The sequence below is a fragment of the Homalodisca vitripennis genome, unplaced genomic scaffold (genome assembly GCF_021130785.1).
Source record: "Homalodisca vitripennis isolate AUS2020 unplaced genomic scaffold, UT_GWSS_2.1 ScUCBcl_10256;HRSCAF=19049, whole genome shotgun sequence".
In the NCBI taxonomy this organism is placed as follows: Eukaryota; Metazoa; Arthropoda; class Insecta; order Hemiptera; family Cicadellidae; genus Homalodisca; species Homalodisca vitripennis.
Window position 1 is genome coordinate 2032 of NW_025786377.1, and position 15111 is coordinate 17142.

The 15111-nt window shown below is 35.0% G+C and overlaps 1 pseudogene; it reads right to left on the reverse strand.

The window, feature by feature from the left end:
• Positions 1-4292: 4292 nt before the first annotated feature.
• Positions 4293-14680, reverse strand: LOC124374810 (annotated as a pseudogene).
• Between the last annotated feature and the right edge of the window lie 431 nt (positions 14681-15111).

Below are 15111 nucleotides of genomic sequence, written 5' to 3' on the forward strand. Positions count from 1 at the left end.
AAAGAATGTTCAATTCATTTTGTAAGTATCAAAATGATCGACTATTTAACGTAATCAAATACTGCCCCCCCCCTGCAGGCCCATTTCTGGCCGGAACACAATACCATGACACACATAGTCAATATTTGAGTTATTAATTTCCCGGCCGCTTAAAGTAAGTAGACAACAACGGGAGTCGATTTTGTAGGTAAATAGCGGAATATTCAACGATCGCTAGAAGTTCAACCAAATTGACTGCTAGACCGCAAGCACATAGTTAAAAAACACATAACCTAACATAACCACTGCTTTTTGATGTTGTCACTGGTCAGTATATGGCCGTACAGAGAAAGGTTCTTCTTACCATTATATACTGGGTTGCCTGGCCAGAATGATTGAACCTACAATGGCATTTGAGGAGAAGGTTTCAAAAATACCTTTGGCAGCTAACGGTGTTTATAAGATACCTATGTTCAATTATTACATTGATAATAATATGCAAAACTGAAGCCTAAAAAATCAAAGTTGTGGATGGAGTTTTTTTACAAAAAATATATTGAATTTTACACTTCCAAATTATAAATCAAAAATCACACTAGAAACATTGCCTCATCTAATTTTCCCCACCTCCTGAGACACTGCCCCAGTTTACTTTCACTAGTTTTTTTGGGAAAGTTGGAAACAGGAATAATACTTCAAGCAGTCCATGGCGAACAATCTAACGTCTTACCCACCACCATACCCCACACCTATTCTCCCCAGGAACCTGGATGCAGGCTCCTTGTGCAGGACAGGAAGTACACAGACGCCAGCCCAACTTCTTTTTTGTAGGCCAAAAAGGGAAACAAAAAAGGAGAAAACACCTAACTCCAGGACAACAATACCCAAAGTCCACATCTATGAGAATAAAACATTTTTTCATCAAAATATAGATAGAATGGGGAACAAAATTGACATGCTAAATCACTAGACATACACTTCAACAGTCCAGGATGTAGTTGTAACTACACTGGAACATGGCCTGTAAACAGGTACACTAATATTTAAATTGCTAAGCTAATGAAACTACACACTTGTGGACTTGCCTACAGTAGGGAAAAAACACATTAAAGGAGGTTATAGCCATATACAAACACTCTGGGTTTACCAAAGAAACCCATAGCCTGGATGTTGAAAACTTACGAGACCTGAGAAAATGGAGTTAGTGGTGAAATATCTGCAATAAAAATAAAACCTCAGTAGGAAAAAACATACATTTATGTGATCCTAGGTGTTTACACAGACCCGCCAACCAAAATGAGATCTTTAGACCAACCTTTTCCATCATTAGCTTGACAGAGGTATTGGGACAAAAATGGCATTGCACCGCCTGTCAGTGTTAACGATCATCTATTGCTGGAGTACTTTGAATATTGACTCCCTGAAAGGGACTCAAGGAGAACAAAAAGAGTGGTAACGGACAACTCCCTAAGGCATCATAACAAAGACATAAATACAAGAATGAAACTTCTCCACACCAACACGCCATAAACAGCCAACTCTGTGGCCATTTCAATAGATCGCTATCTGTTACAAAAACCTGGGAGGGACCAACAAAGTGACTGTAGATGTTTCACATACTGGACTATCCAGGATCCACACGAGGACAATATTTGTACCATCAGAGACTACCTGAACACGGTGTTCAGTCAAATCGTTCACAAAACGCATGACATCCATGGAATAAAAGGACAAACTCTATTCTTGAATTAAAAAAAATCTCCGTAGTTAAGTGCCAGAAATCTGGAAAAAAATGTCTTAAACACTGACCAATGTTGACGAAGGCATATAATAACTTCAGTAATACCATCTGTTAAGAGCTTTGGACTGTCACATGCCCATACAGAAAGTCGCAGGGCTATTACCCAGCGACGTGGTTCATCAATATAAAGATGGTTCTACAATGAAGAAACAAAGGTCCTGATAAGATGATATTTCTTAAAAGATCTCAAGAAAATTATAGATTGGACAGGAAACCAGGAAAGGACTAAAGCTGGAAGCTGCTTAGGAAAAAGAAAACCTATGACTTGAAGCTTAAACAACTTTAGAAGTGAAGCAAAGCACTGAAACACATTGCACAGGCTCAGTAACAAGAGCAAAGCAATATGGGAGTGTCATAACACGTGGAACGGAAAGCAACACATGAAAACTTTCGAGAAGTAAACTATGACATGCTTAACAAAATTGGTGGAATCAGGAGAGTGACAGATGCTTTTTTTTTTTTTTTTTTAACCCAAAAAAAAAAAACAAAAAAATTGCAAATAATATTAACTCCTTTTTTTCAAAAATTGCTGAAAGAGGGACCACTTAGGAACCAAGTGAGGGCATAACTACTCGCAAGGAGAACCTCACTGATAAATTTGCAACCCCTCTATCTATCCTTCATCCTGCAACAGCTGAAGAAATACAGACAATTATAAATTCCATTAAACCAAAATCATCAGCAGGTATTGATGACATATCTTCAAAAATCATCAAAATCTGTGGAAGAACTCTTCTGACTCCAATTTTAGCTATCTGTAACAGGTCCCTAACCAAGGCATCTTTCCCTCCAGACTTAAAATTGCTAAAATATATCCCAAACACAGACAAGGAAAGAAAGATGAACCAGCCAACTATAGACCCATCTCTCTCCTACCTACTACTTCAAAAATTATTGAGAAAATAGTTCTTGCCAGACTACTCACACACCTTCAACAAAATGGCCTCTTGACAGACAAGCAACATGGCTTTACAAAAGGGAAGTCAACAACAACTGCAATTGCTGATCTGGTAGAGTTCATAGTAGAGAACATAGAGTCCGGCAACACCATCTCCAGCGTATACTTAGACCTGAGTAAGGCATTTGATTGCCTTGGTCACGATTCTCATTTTGGCTAAATTAAAAAGCCTAGGCATTATAAAAACAGCCCTAAAATGGTTCGAAAGCTACCTGAAAGGACGGACCCAAGTAGTAGAGGTGAAGAAAAATGAACATGGGCAAACAAGTACTGTGCGATCAGATCCAATACCAACAAGAAGAGGGCGTACCACAAGGATCAGTCTTAGGGCCCAGTACTATTTATTTTATTTACAAATGACCTACCAAAGTACATGACACCATACAGTGAAACAATTATGTATGCTGTGCTCTTATTAGCCAGTAATAATAACGAACATTTGGAAATTGACACATACTATATCTGTCAACATGGCACAACAAATACTGCATGAGTAATGACCTTGTTTTTAATCAAAATAAAACTAAACAGATGTATTTTGGAAGAAATAGAAAGGACTCAACAGCAATCCCTGATCTTCAGAATGTAAAACATGCTGAAACACCTAGGTGTAACACTTGATAGTGATTTATCATGGAAAAATCATGTAGACAATCTGTGCAAAAAACTAAGCTCTGCCCATATTTGCCATAAAAAGAACCTCAGCAGTCAGTTCACCAGAAGCTTCAAAAATAGCATACCATGCCCTTTTCCAAAGCCACCTACAATATGGAATAGTTGTTTGGGGGGGAACTTCAAATGCCAACCTGCAGCGCCTACTGAAATTGCAAAAGAGGGCTCTCAGAATAATGGACTGGTCAAGGCCCAGAGAAAGTTGTAGAAATACATTCAAGGATTTGAAGATTCTTTACAGTTATTTCCATTTACATATTGGAAAACTGTTCTCTTTTGTGTTACTAGAGGACCTAACAAGGCATAGAAATCTGCATGGACACAACACAAGACATGCAGGCAACTTCCACCTTCCGGCACACAGAACAGCCACCTATGCAAAAAAAACCATCTTATGCTGGAATCAAGATATATAACACACTGCCTGAAGACTTGAAGACCAACAGCCCACAGAAACCTGAAGAAGGAACTCCGGACCTGGCTCCAGGAAAGACCCTTCTACAGCGTGGAAGAGTTCTTCAATTGGAGGGACAATGCATGAAGACCCAACTCATGAGGAAGAAGATATTTTTTTGTCTTTTAAACTTGACATGTATTCTAATCTTGATGATTATGAATAAAGAATTTCTGATTTCTGATTGCAGCTATATGAATAATCTTAACCAATTTGGACAGTTTATACAGAATAATTTTGTATAATTGCAATCATAATCAGGTGCTAGTTACTTATTGCAGTTATCACAGGTTACCTGATCATTAATAATCCTGTATTGGACACTACAAATAAGAATTGGTATCTTAATGACAAAAAAAAATTAACTAAGGAAGCAAATAAAACTGATTTAAAACCTCTGATTTAAAGCCATTAGTGTAATGACTCACCTCTTTTTTCTGCTTCTTTCAGCTCTGCTTCTTTTTCCTTCACCCTAATAACGAACATTTGTCGCATTTCGTCTTCCTTTTGCTGAAGCTCTTGCTTGTGATTGTTTCGCTTAGCTTCAAATGTTTGCTGGAAGCTAATTGGTTTATTCTCTGCATCCACATCAGTGAAACCCATCTGCACAAAGTAATAGCAATATAGCAGACTCAAATATGTAAGGCAATAACATTCCTAAGATTAGAATATTTGAGCAGCCAAATTAATCTTTAATGATATATTAACTATCACAAAACATTTTCAATACCTTATAAATACATATTACACCGAATAGAAGATCATAAAATTAGATAGGTGTGTGAGATCAAGGATAGAGATGACAGATGGTAGGATTATCATATCCAAAGTGTAATACAACAAATCCTATAAAATATGGTTCAAACGTCTATGTTAACAAAAACCACATTACTAAAAAAAATATATTACCTTTAATAATTTCAAAATTTCGGCCATTAAAACGTTTAAACTTTGAATATCTTGTAAATCAGCAGTTTTGCTAAAGAATGACAAAAATAACATTTTTTTAGTGGATATTATCACAAAAATTAATGACTCCATTATTATTGAAATTTAATAATAAATAACTGACTTAAACCAGATTTTACTGTGATAAGACACTGCCTAAACTGAGGTTCTCAGCGAATAGCCCAATAGGGAAATAGCTGTTTACAAATTGTACAAACAGGAGTTCCAGAATATCTTGAATATCTGATGCAAAAAAATTTAATTATATGTTTTAAGTCTACCTAAGGATAGTGTAAAGTCAAATATTTGATGATGAATTTATTTTAAGATCTGTTGTTCTTTATTACTACTATTGCTAGGTTATTATGTACACTAGTTGTTTATGATTGATTGTTATGTTATGAAATAGGCAATCATTGTTGTTCAAGTGATATATGTGAACTATTGGATGATGAAAAATATTAGTTCTGATTATGACAGTGACATATCAACAAAATGAAGTGTATGATGATATTTCTTTGTCATATTTGTTGTCAGGTAGACTATATGATTATGGGTGAAATGTGAGTTTGGTTATGAACAAATCGGTAGTGACAGTGACAACAATTCATCATTATATAAATTTATTATTAATTGTTTTTTAATATTGCAGGTTAAGTCTAAGAAAGGGCTATGCAGCCATAACTTTGCCTATTATTACATAAGAATTTTTCATTTTTTTCATTATCTGGTATTCCTCTTGCCCAAAGAATTCATCAAACATCAATATGGATGCAATACTGCCAAAAAAAGAAGTATTACATACATTATATTTTAAATCAAAAACTTTTTTGTACATTTGCAGTACTTTACTATCCAGTCTTGTGAAAATTACATGGAGTGAAACTTAACAAACCAAAAATTTAAAATTTCACATTTTAAAATTTTATGTATAAATAAAAAAAAATAAATCTAGTAAGTGCATATTTTTTATTATTTCGCATTTTTCTCTGATTTCTAACAAAAAATACCTGATATATAACACTTATTACTTAAAATGTAGCATATACTTTTTAATATCTGAAAAATATGCTGTGCAAAGACAAAAACCAGTGCATCATTATAGGAGTTTCTTATTATCAGTCAGAGGGTTAAGAATGCTACTGATTAATGCTTTTGATTACTGAAAACTTTAGAACAACTATAACAGTCATACTAAGCACTAAATATGACTAGTTACATGTTCAGTTTTAATATGGAGGGACAGGATATCACTTGTACTGCAACAGGACATCCTCCTCAGATTTAATTACCTGCTCCAGCCTCTTCTTTCTGTAGAGCTCGTAATGCTTGATGTGGGTTTTCTCCCTCATGTCTTCCATGTTGGTACGGATCAAACATCTCTCGCAGCTTTACAAAATCACAATGAGATTCATTCTCCACTGAAAAAATGCAGGAACATTGTTGATTATACACTATCTATTTGCTCATAACTATTGTTTTGAATGTGTAATTATTGTACTAATTTAGTTGGAAACTAAACTGCTATTTTACAATAAACAAACAGCTCAATTTGTCAAACCACATAACTCGAGGAACAGTCTTTTAAATTTAGAAGTAGAGGACTTGGGTTATTCAGAATTGATAGTGAAAAGAAGTAGTAATACAAAATTTTTATGGAGGACGTAAAAAGTGTTTCCAAACTGAGAGCCTGCTGCGATTTGTGAACACATTAGAGCTAGATGGGGTTAATGGTGGGGTTTGTAGATTCACAAAAAAAGCGCCATGCATACAGTGTTAGTTTGTAGGTTAATGTTTTGAGCATAGTGCATGTGTTTCTCTTACTGTTATTTTGTTTTGCCTGTGAAGTCGTTATATAAAATTTTTAAAAAGTGTGTTTAAAATTGTTTTTTGTTTTAGAAAATCAGCGACAAAATTTTGATATTTAGAATATTTTTGTCTTAGCCTATCGCATATACGTTTAATACACTATTCAAATAAAACACGTATTTGTATATATTAACGTGAGTGAATGAATATACTACTGCTAAATTAGTTACATCGTATTTTTTGAAGAGATTAATAATGGATTACACAACTAGAAGAGTGCAATTTATGCTTACGTTAGAACAATTGTTTTGTGCAACTAGATGAACATTTATACAATGTATTTTGTTTATTGAATATACTTAATGTAATTATTTAAGCAAGCAGTTTAGTAAATTTGTAAATATATTTCATAAACGTAACCAAGTAGCAATAATTTAGCAATTTAAACAAAAATTATAATTTAGTATAAATAGTTGAAACTGGATGGAATGCAGTTAACTCAGGGACACTGTAACCACTGCTACTGAAAAAAGCTATACGAATTCTTGCTGAGCTCGGACCTCAAGAAAAGCTGCAGACAAGCTTTTTAAAACTCTAGGAATCTTAACAGTCACATCATTATACATTTTACACATTATCTTATACGTTGACAAGCTAAAATCTTACAGACCAATGAAGACTACCACAAATATAACACAAGAAACTCCAAAAACTATGTCCTGCCAAATACATCGCACAACCCTGTATGGAAAAGTCCAAGCTACAATGGCCGTAAACTGTGGAAACATTCTTCCAACACCAATAAAGCAACTCAAAGGAGCAGCTCTCAAGAAGCGACTCCATGACTTTCTTGTGAGCAGGCCAACCTACACGCTGGAAGAATTCATAACTGCAAGAAGAAGATGACCTGAGGCGCAGCCATGTTCATTGACACTGATAACATAATATTTGTTGTACTTGTATTTCATGACCCTATTTCTGTTCTTAATGAACACGTAATAAAGAAATTTGTCTATTGTCTATTGTCTATTGTCTTACTGTTGATTTAAAGATCCTGCCCTAGCTTTTATTTGGGATTGATTGGTCATAATTTAAATTTTGTTCACTTCATAGTATATCACAAATTAAGCATGCATCCAAAACTAAACAGATTCATAAGAAAGCTTCAAGATTTTAGAAAAATTTTAAGGATGTAATTATAATGTCATCTGCCAAAAAATTCATAACACCTTATTAAGAGCTTACTTTTTGTTAATCCAATAAATAGTTGAATTGGAAAAAAGAACAAAACAAATCAATGTATGTTATTTGGTAACAGTATATTTATTTCATTTTGAATCTTCAGGTTATATAACTAAAACAAATTTTAAATTAAAACTGTGTCATCGCAATAAGTATACTTATATAGTTATGGGAAAAGATGTACCTTGAACTGTGCCCCAAGGGTATTGTCGGGGCTCGCACCATCTTGTTGCTGACTCGCACAAAATCAGTGCTGCCAACAACAGCGAATGGGGCATGAGAGTTCATGGTGCTGTTGGCTTCTGAGGACCGATTCATCGTCTGTGGGGAATTGGTAGATCTCCACTCCATTGGCGTTCAACTCGGAGATTATTTTTGACTAAAAACAGTTTAAAGTAGGATAATATAGTTATGGTGGAAAATATTTAAATCCAATGTATTAGATAAATAAAATCTACTGTAAAATACACAAATCTAACCGAATTCCACAAAATAAAAATTATTAACGGGCTGTGCCAAGTTGAAAATGTCTTTGGATATTCTGGTGAGTAGTAATAAACATATCCTTGCAAACATATGAAAGAATGAGTTTTACAACTACGCTCAGCCATATTCAATGATCATATTTTTGTTCATTAAATTAAGTTTCATATCAGAATTCTATTTTTAACATAGCCTTTTAATACTATTATTATTATTATTTGTGATGAATCTTGGTTTAAATTCGTTCAAATTCATTTTAAACTCATTATACCATTGAAAACATTTTTTTTTAAATAATGGATATTTTTAAATAATAAGACATTGTTGAACTCAAAGGATACCTAAGATATATCAGAGAGAATTTGTTTAAAAGGATGTAACTGGCGTCCTGGGGAATTGTGAGATGACAACAGATAAGTGTTTAAGACATCAAAGAGTAATACAGAATTCATTTTGAAATTAAAAAACGTAAAACATGCAATATACCTAACTGCACCACTGGTATAATGTTTTTGTTTTCATAGACAAAATGTACTATTTCAGATTTAACTTCAACTGGATTACTGATCGAACAATACTATGAATATGTACAGTTTTTATAACGGTTCTAGGTTTTACTAAGATCCGATATAAAAAATTTAAACTTAGTAAAATAACAAGTATTAAATTTGGGGAGAGCAGATAGCCGAGCGGTCTAAGACATCACACTTTGGATCTGAATTAAAATTTCTGTTCTTTGGATAGTTACATGTTCAAATTTCTATCTTATGATTGTAGAAATTTTTATCATTACTATCGACCTAGTACTGTATTGACTATTCTCCTTATTTCTGTTGGATAAGACGATCCTTGCACATGCCACTGTCCCAAAACGGTAGGCAAAATTATGTATACAATATATATACTAAAATAATTTGTTAAAATTCCAAATAAATTTAGATATATAAACACTTAAAGCGTGGCATAATTTTAATTTATCTTATTTTAATTTATTGACCGATGGAGAGTTCCATACGGGCCCTGGCCTGGCGATGTGCAGTGGTTACTTGTCATTTGGAGGAGTGGGGGGTAACGCTTCCTCAGTCTGTATCGCGGAGCTGTGTGGTGAGGACCTCGCGCATGCTTGTTCAACACTCTTCTTGCCTCTGTGATACTTGCACTGTTTTGCGCTGTTACTATTTACAGGGATTTCCGTGTGATATTTCTGAAATGGCCGGTTGTAAACTTCATGAAAAAAGTTGGAAGTGGCAAAGTATATCACAGCCACGCTTGAGAAATCGTGTAGCAAACGTTTTCAGAATACATGAAACATGAGAAAAAGAAAGTGGCGCCGCAATAAACATAAACAATGTTCTAGTCCGTGTAAAAGCTGCAACTGGCGTGCCATTGACAACTATAAAAAAATAGTTTCTGAGAGGAAAAAAGTAATTCAAGACAATGCAGAATTCAGCACTCTGAAAAAGAATCGAAATCGTACTAAACCTAAAACCGATCTAGACAATTTCAATATAGGTGTTATTAGGGACTATAAATGAATTTCACCGAATTCATGGCGAAAGACCAACAAATAAAATCTCTGCTATCTGTTCTGAAAAGTTCAAATTAATTTTAAAGGTAGTTCTTTCTCTCTTCGATGCATTTTAAAGAAAATGAATTTTGATGGAAGTCAGACTACTAATGACAAAAAAGTATTGGTAGGAATAATATAAAATTTCAATTGTATACATTAACGTTTAAATTCAGATAGAAATATTTTAATTGTTGCTATTGGAAATATGTTAACTATACTTCCAATGTTAAATTTGTCTAACATGTGTTTAAATAATCGTACACAGCACGCAGATCCACTCACTGACAATTAGTGACAGGGCAAGCTTTGTGGCACAGCAGCAGTCAGCCCCTCCCCTCTTACGACGGCTTCTCCCACTCTGTACCACACCACTTCCCCTGTCGCGCTTCTCAGGCCGTATGGAAATCTTCGATTACTTTACATGTCACCAAAAGTGTCTTGATTATGTAGGGAATGCGTTAATGGAATTTATTTATGACCATCAGGAAGCTAATTGGAATACGTGAACATCAATAATAAATCAATAGCGAGTACTATATTTTATCTTATTAAAAAAGACGTGGTTTTATTTATTATTTCTTTCAAGTAACAGAAAATACATTAACACATTGGCAAAAGTACAATATTTATAAAATTTTGAAATGCACACCATTTATATTTAGGTTAAACCTTTTTAGGCAACTTAAGGGTCTGAAAGAGCTTTAAAAACGGAATTATGGTGAATTTTTTGTGACAATATACAGTACCTTAAGACAGTTTTTAAAACTGTTTTAATGCACCCCTTATATTTTGCCTAATTCTGTCCACCCCTCCCATTGGCCACTGGTGTGTGCAGGAATCAAATGAAATATAATAAGGGGGAGAGTTGGTACAGTATAAGATCAGAGAGAGATTTGAACCTGTGTTTTAACTCAGATAAAAAGTCAAACATGTCCAGCTAACTGACCATATATGAGAGATCATACATATAACCACTACTACAACCATGAGGCTATTGGGCTCTCCCACTAAAGTTACCATTATTACTTTATACTCAATGTTTTGGGTTCCATGTGGCCATGTTTTCATGATCAATTACAACCACTACATAACAGTTAGATAACAAAAGCATACCTTGAATTTAGACAGTTCAGTTTTGGAAATGGTGTCTGCCTTTGCTATGATGGAATGATGTTCACTTTGGTGTCCAACTTCTTCATACAAAACCAAATCAATTGATTTAAGCCTGTAACAAAAATTACCAGTGTCAAATAGTGTGTGGTACTGCTGATGCAGTTAATTTAATCAAATATATTTTTCAAGCAGATTAAGACATTAAGTGCTTAGAGCTTAAACATCACTAGGAGTACAGTAAATTTTCTTGATGTCACATCTGAAAAGTATAACACATGTTTTTTTTAATATCAGATTTTAAGTTACCTACTATATCACAGAGACTGTATTTGTTGTTAATAATAATAATTATTATATCTGATATTACTAATAAATTATGATATTGACTTCATACTTATGTCACATTCTTTACACTCTTTTATAAATTGCTTTTATTATGTACAAATATCTGTGTGATTTAAATAAGTTGTTGTACATGGTATTTTCTGCAACATATCTTTTGTGATCTATGTTATAAATATCTATTAATGTTTTGAGCATGTTTTATATATTTACATTTAGAGAATAGACATTATTTTATTATTAATTCACATAGAATTTAGCCAAGCCTAATTTTCTTAACCACTTATATATAAAAAAACTGTTACTTAAGCCATGTTGTCATCAACCCTATTTATCAGAGTGAGAAGGATTAAATGTAAACCGGAAAATTATTTCAGAAAAAGCAAAAAATTAATACAATACATTTATAAAATCTTAGATTCTGTTATTCTGTATGTGCATTAAGTATCCTTAGAAGTACAATCACTTAAACAGTTTTTGTTTTGGAAAAATAATACAGCTAAATCCAACTAATCTTAGTAGGATTTAACTTTCTTCCTTATTATATATTTATATATTTCCGGATACTGAGATAATAAACACTAAAACATTATTAACACCAAATTTTAAAGGGAAATTAAAAGAAAAATCTGCATATTTCTTTTTAAACTACACAACCAGTTTTATATTTTGATGGTCTCTTCCAACCAACTCGTTACCCGTGTCCTGTAGGGCAGATTGAAGTAGAGACAGGACGTGGATTCGAGTTGTCGTGGCCGTAAAGTGTTTGAGGTGACGTTTGATCTTGAGTTCCTCCTGCATAGATAAGCCTCGAAGCTGGGTGGAGGTGTCTATATTACTCTACGTACCAGACTTGAATATCTGTGCCTGTTTGTCTGATCTGATCTCCGTTAGCCGACTGTGTCCACGATTGTAAGCTAGGACAAACAGACAAGGGGGTTTCATTATTTAAACTAAAATATTTATATATGTAGTAGTGTTGTGCGTAGATATGGGGCTCCTATAGTGGTAAGTTGGGTTAATTCATGCTCGCGCAGAAGATTGAGGTGAGAGATCCAGGTTTGGATTAAAACCAGGCGTTTTAAATATAAATAACTATATTTTTGTACACGTATTTTGTAGTATAAATTCGTTTTACAAATTTAAATGTTTGGTGTTAAACATGTTATACAGTGAAAAACATAGGTGATGAATCTCAAGTAGAAGTGACGACCAAAAGTTGATCAAAATGACCAGTACTTAAAAAAAGCGTTTAAAAATTACACTTATAATATTTTATTTTTAGGTGATAACTTAATAAAACATAAAAGATTATGATATTCAAAATAAAGAGTTCTTTTAGTTTACTGGTTTCATTGAATTGTGGGGGGGAAATATTTTTGAAGAACTTATTGTTACTATTATTGAGAGTTGAACCCTGACACAATTTCAAGGCCTTTTGTTTGTTGTTTTTCTTCAGTTATTGTTACACATTTTTTTAACAAAACAAAAATTATAAAAATTGGTTGATATAAATAAACAAAGTTCTGACATTTCTTTATAAACTGTGTACAAATTTCTAAAAATATATGGCATTTGTATGCGTGCTCTAAGGGTTTTTAAATAGTCATTTGACAGGCTATTTTGGTTTTCATATAGTAAATTTAACATTAAAAAATTATAACACCCATATTTTTATTGTGACATAAACGGTCATTCCCACAAAAATAATTATTTATATATTTGTTATGTTATAATGTCCAAATCCCAGTCCATATTTGGCTCCATATTAGGTGAACCAAATCTAAACTCTTCATAAATTATGTAAACAATATCAAAAGAAGATAAATTGATATAAGATTAGTTTGTTATATAAAAAACTACTTATTTAAGGTTTTTTTTTTTGAGGGGGAGGCAGGGGAACCTGCTTTTGCGCACACAGGTGGCCCAGCCTGTAGTGTGGAAACTCCTACTTACTACGGTAGAATACACACTAAAATTTACCTCCTACTACTCGAGAGCCTGGAAACCGCTTCTCGCTTTTAAACTTCGGGCATGAGCCTAATTTTGGCTTATGGCCCGGAGGGCTCGCACCTATCTAGCCGTGCGGATCATTGGTGCTGGCACACATTCCGGGTCCAGATCACTCTTATTTTTGGTGCGTATGTAGAGTATACATGTGTGGCAAAGCTGGGTACCAGCCAGCACCAGTAGTCCTCGCCCTCTATACAGTGCCGGGTCACAGGACTGTGTCCACCGAAATCAATTGATCCGAAAGTGTTTGAGTCACTTCAAGGTGGCCCTTTCCCAACTGCGCGGGCAACACCTGAGCAATAAATTGCAGTAAGCCTGTGCACCATCAAAAACTATTGTGTGGTAGGTAATCCCACTCCGCCATGCTGACGTTGCTTAACCACGGTTTTGGACTTGTTTGATAGGAGGTCTGGCTAGGTCCAAAACGTCCATTGGGTGTCTTGTGGACAAGTGTTTTGCCTTGCTGGTACGTACGTTCGAGAGCACTCTCTCAGTCCTTGCAGTGGTCCTTTGGCTGAGTTTCGGCGCTCTGTCGAGTCTGATAAATGTTGCCTTCCTCTCCCCTGCCATAAAGGAGGACAGGGGATGACTACAGTAATAACCAGGACACCAGGTTCAGGGATCACAGTACGGTAGGCGGAACACGCCCGGCAGTGCGGCTTGACGCTGTACCTGGGCGATCCGTATCCGAGTAAAAATTCAATATTTAATGCGTCCTTGCCCTCACCTCAAGCCCATAAAAGGAGCACGGGACTGGACTGTAGACATTAACAGGTTTTTCCTGCCTGGACTTAGGGGGCGACCGCCGAAAATTGGGCATGAGCCTGCTACGATGAGAGTACCACATCTAAGAGGCTTGTCGCGCTATACGGAAAATCTGGTTCCCTTCAAGTCAGCTTTATTGTCCACCAAGACGCCAAGGTATTTTGCGGCTCGGGTGTGTCTAGGACCATTACATCTCCCACTCTTAATGGGACGACGTATCTGTCGATTAATTTCTTAGTCAAAAATCACAGGATCTTGTTTTGAGCTCAAAGCTGACGCGATATACAGGCCGTGATTTTCCAATCATCGTGTGTAGAACGATCGCATTGACCCTGGATCATTTAAGCTTGGCCATTTCCACGTTGCGTGCTAACAATTTAGGGCTGCGATGTCATCGGTATACCCAACTAAAAACATTTTCTCCCGGATCTCGGACAAGGAGGCTGGTCGTAAGCAAGTGTCCAGAAATCCGTGCCTTGATGGAATCTTGTGCCGGCACCGGGGAAGTGACAGCAATTGCGCACGGTCCATCTTTCGTCTCGTAAAATGAGAGTCTGCATCGGAGGTTAGTCTTCTATCAACATCGCAGTTATGCTGGGATGCGAAAGGTGTTATGCAAACGGCAGCAGATTCAATTTCTCTCGCCGCATTAAAAGGGGCGTTCATGATATCATTTAAATATTAATAATGAATGCCTCTCAGTTGATCTCTAAGTTAATTACAACTGCTTTAGTCATCATGATCAACATACCAATAACCAAAAATATACACAATTATGTTGTACACCATTTCTTCAATATCTACTTCTGCAAGTTTTAGTTCATTTTAAACATCCAAATTAATTTACATTTTGAAGACTAAAAGTCAAATGTCAGGTTTTACATGAGTGTTTATTTAGGATAGAAAGAGCAGGCTTCCCTTTACCAAACAATTCCTCTTCTTGTTCATAAGATACATTTTAA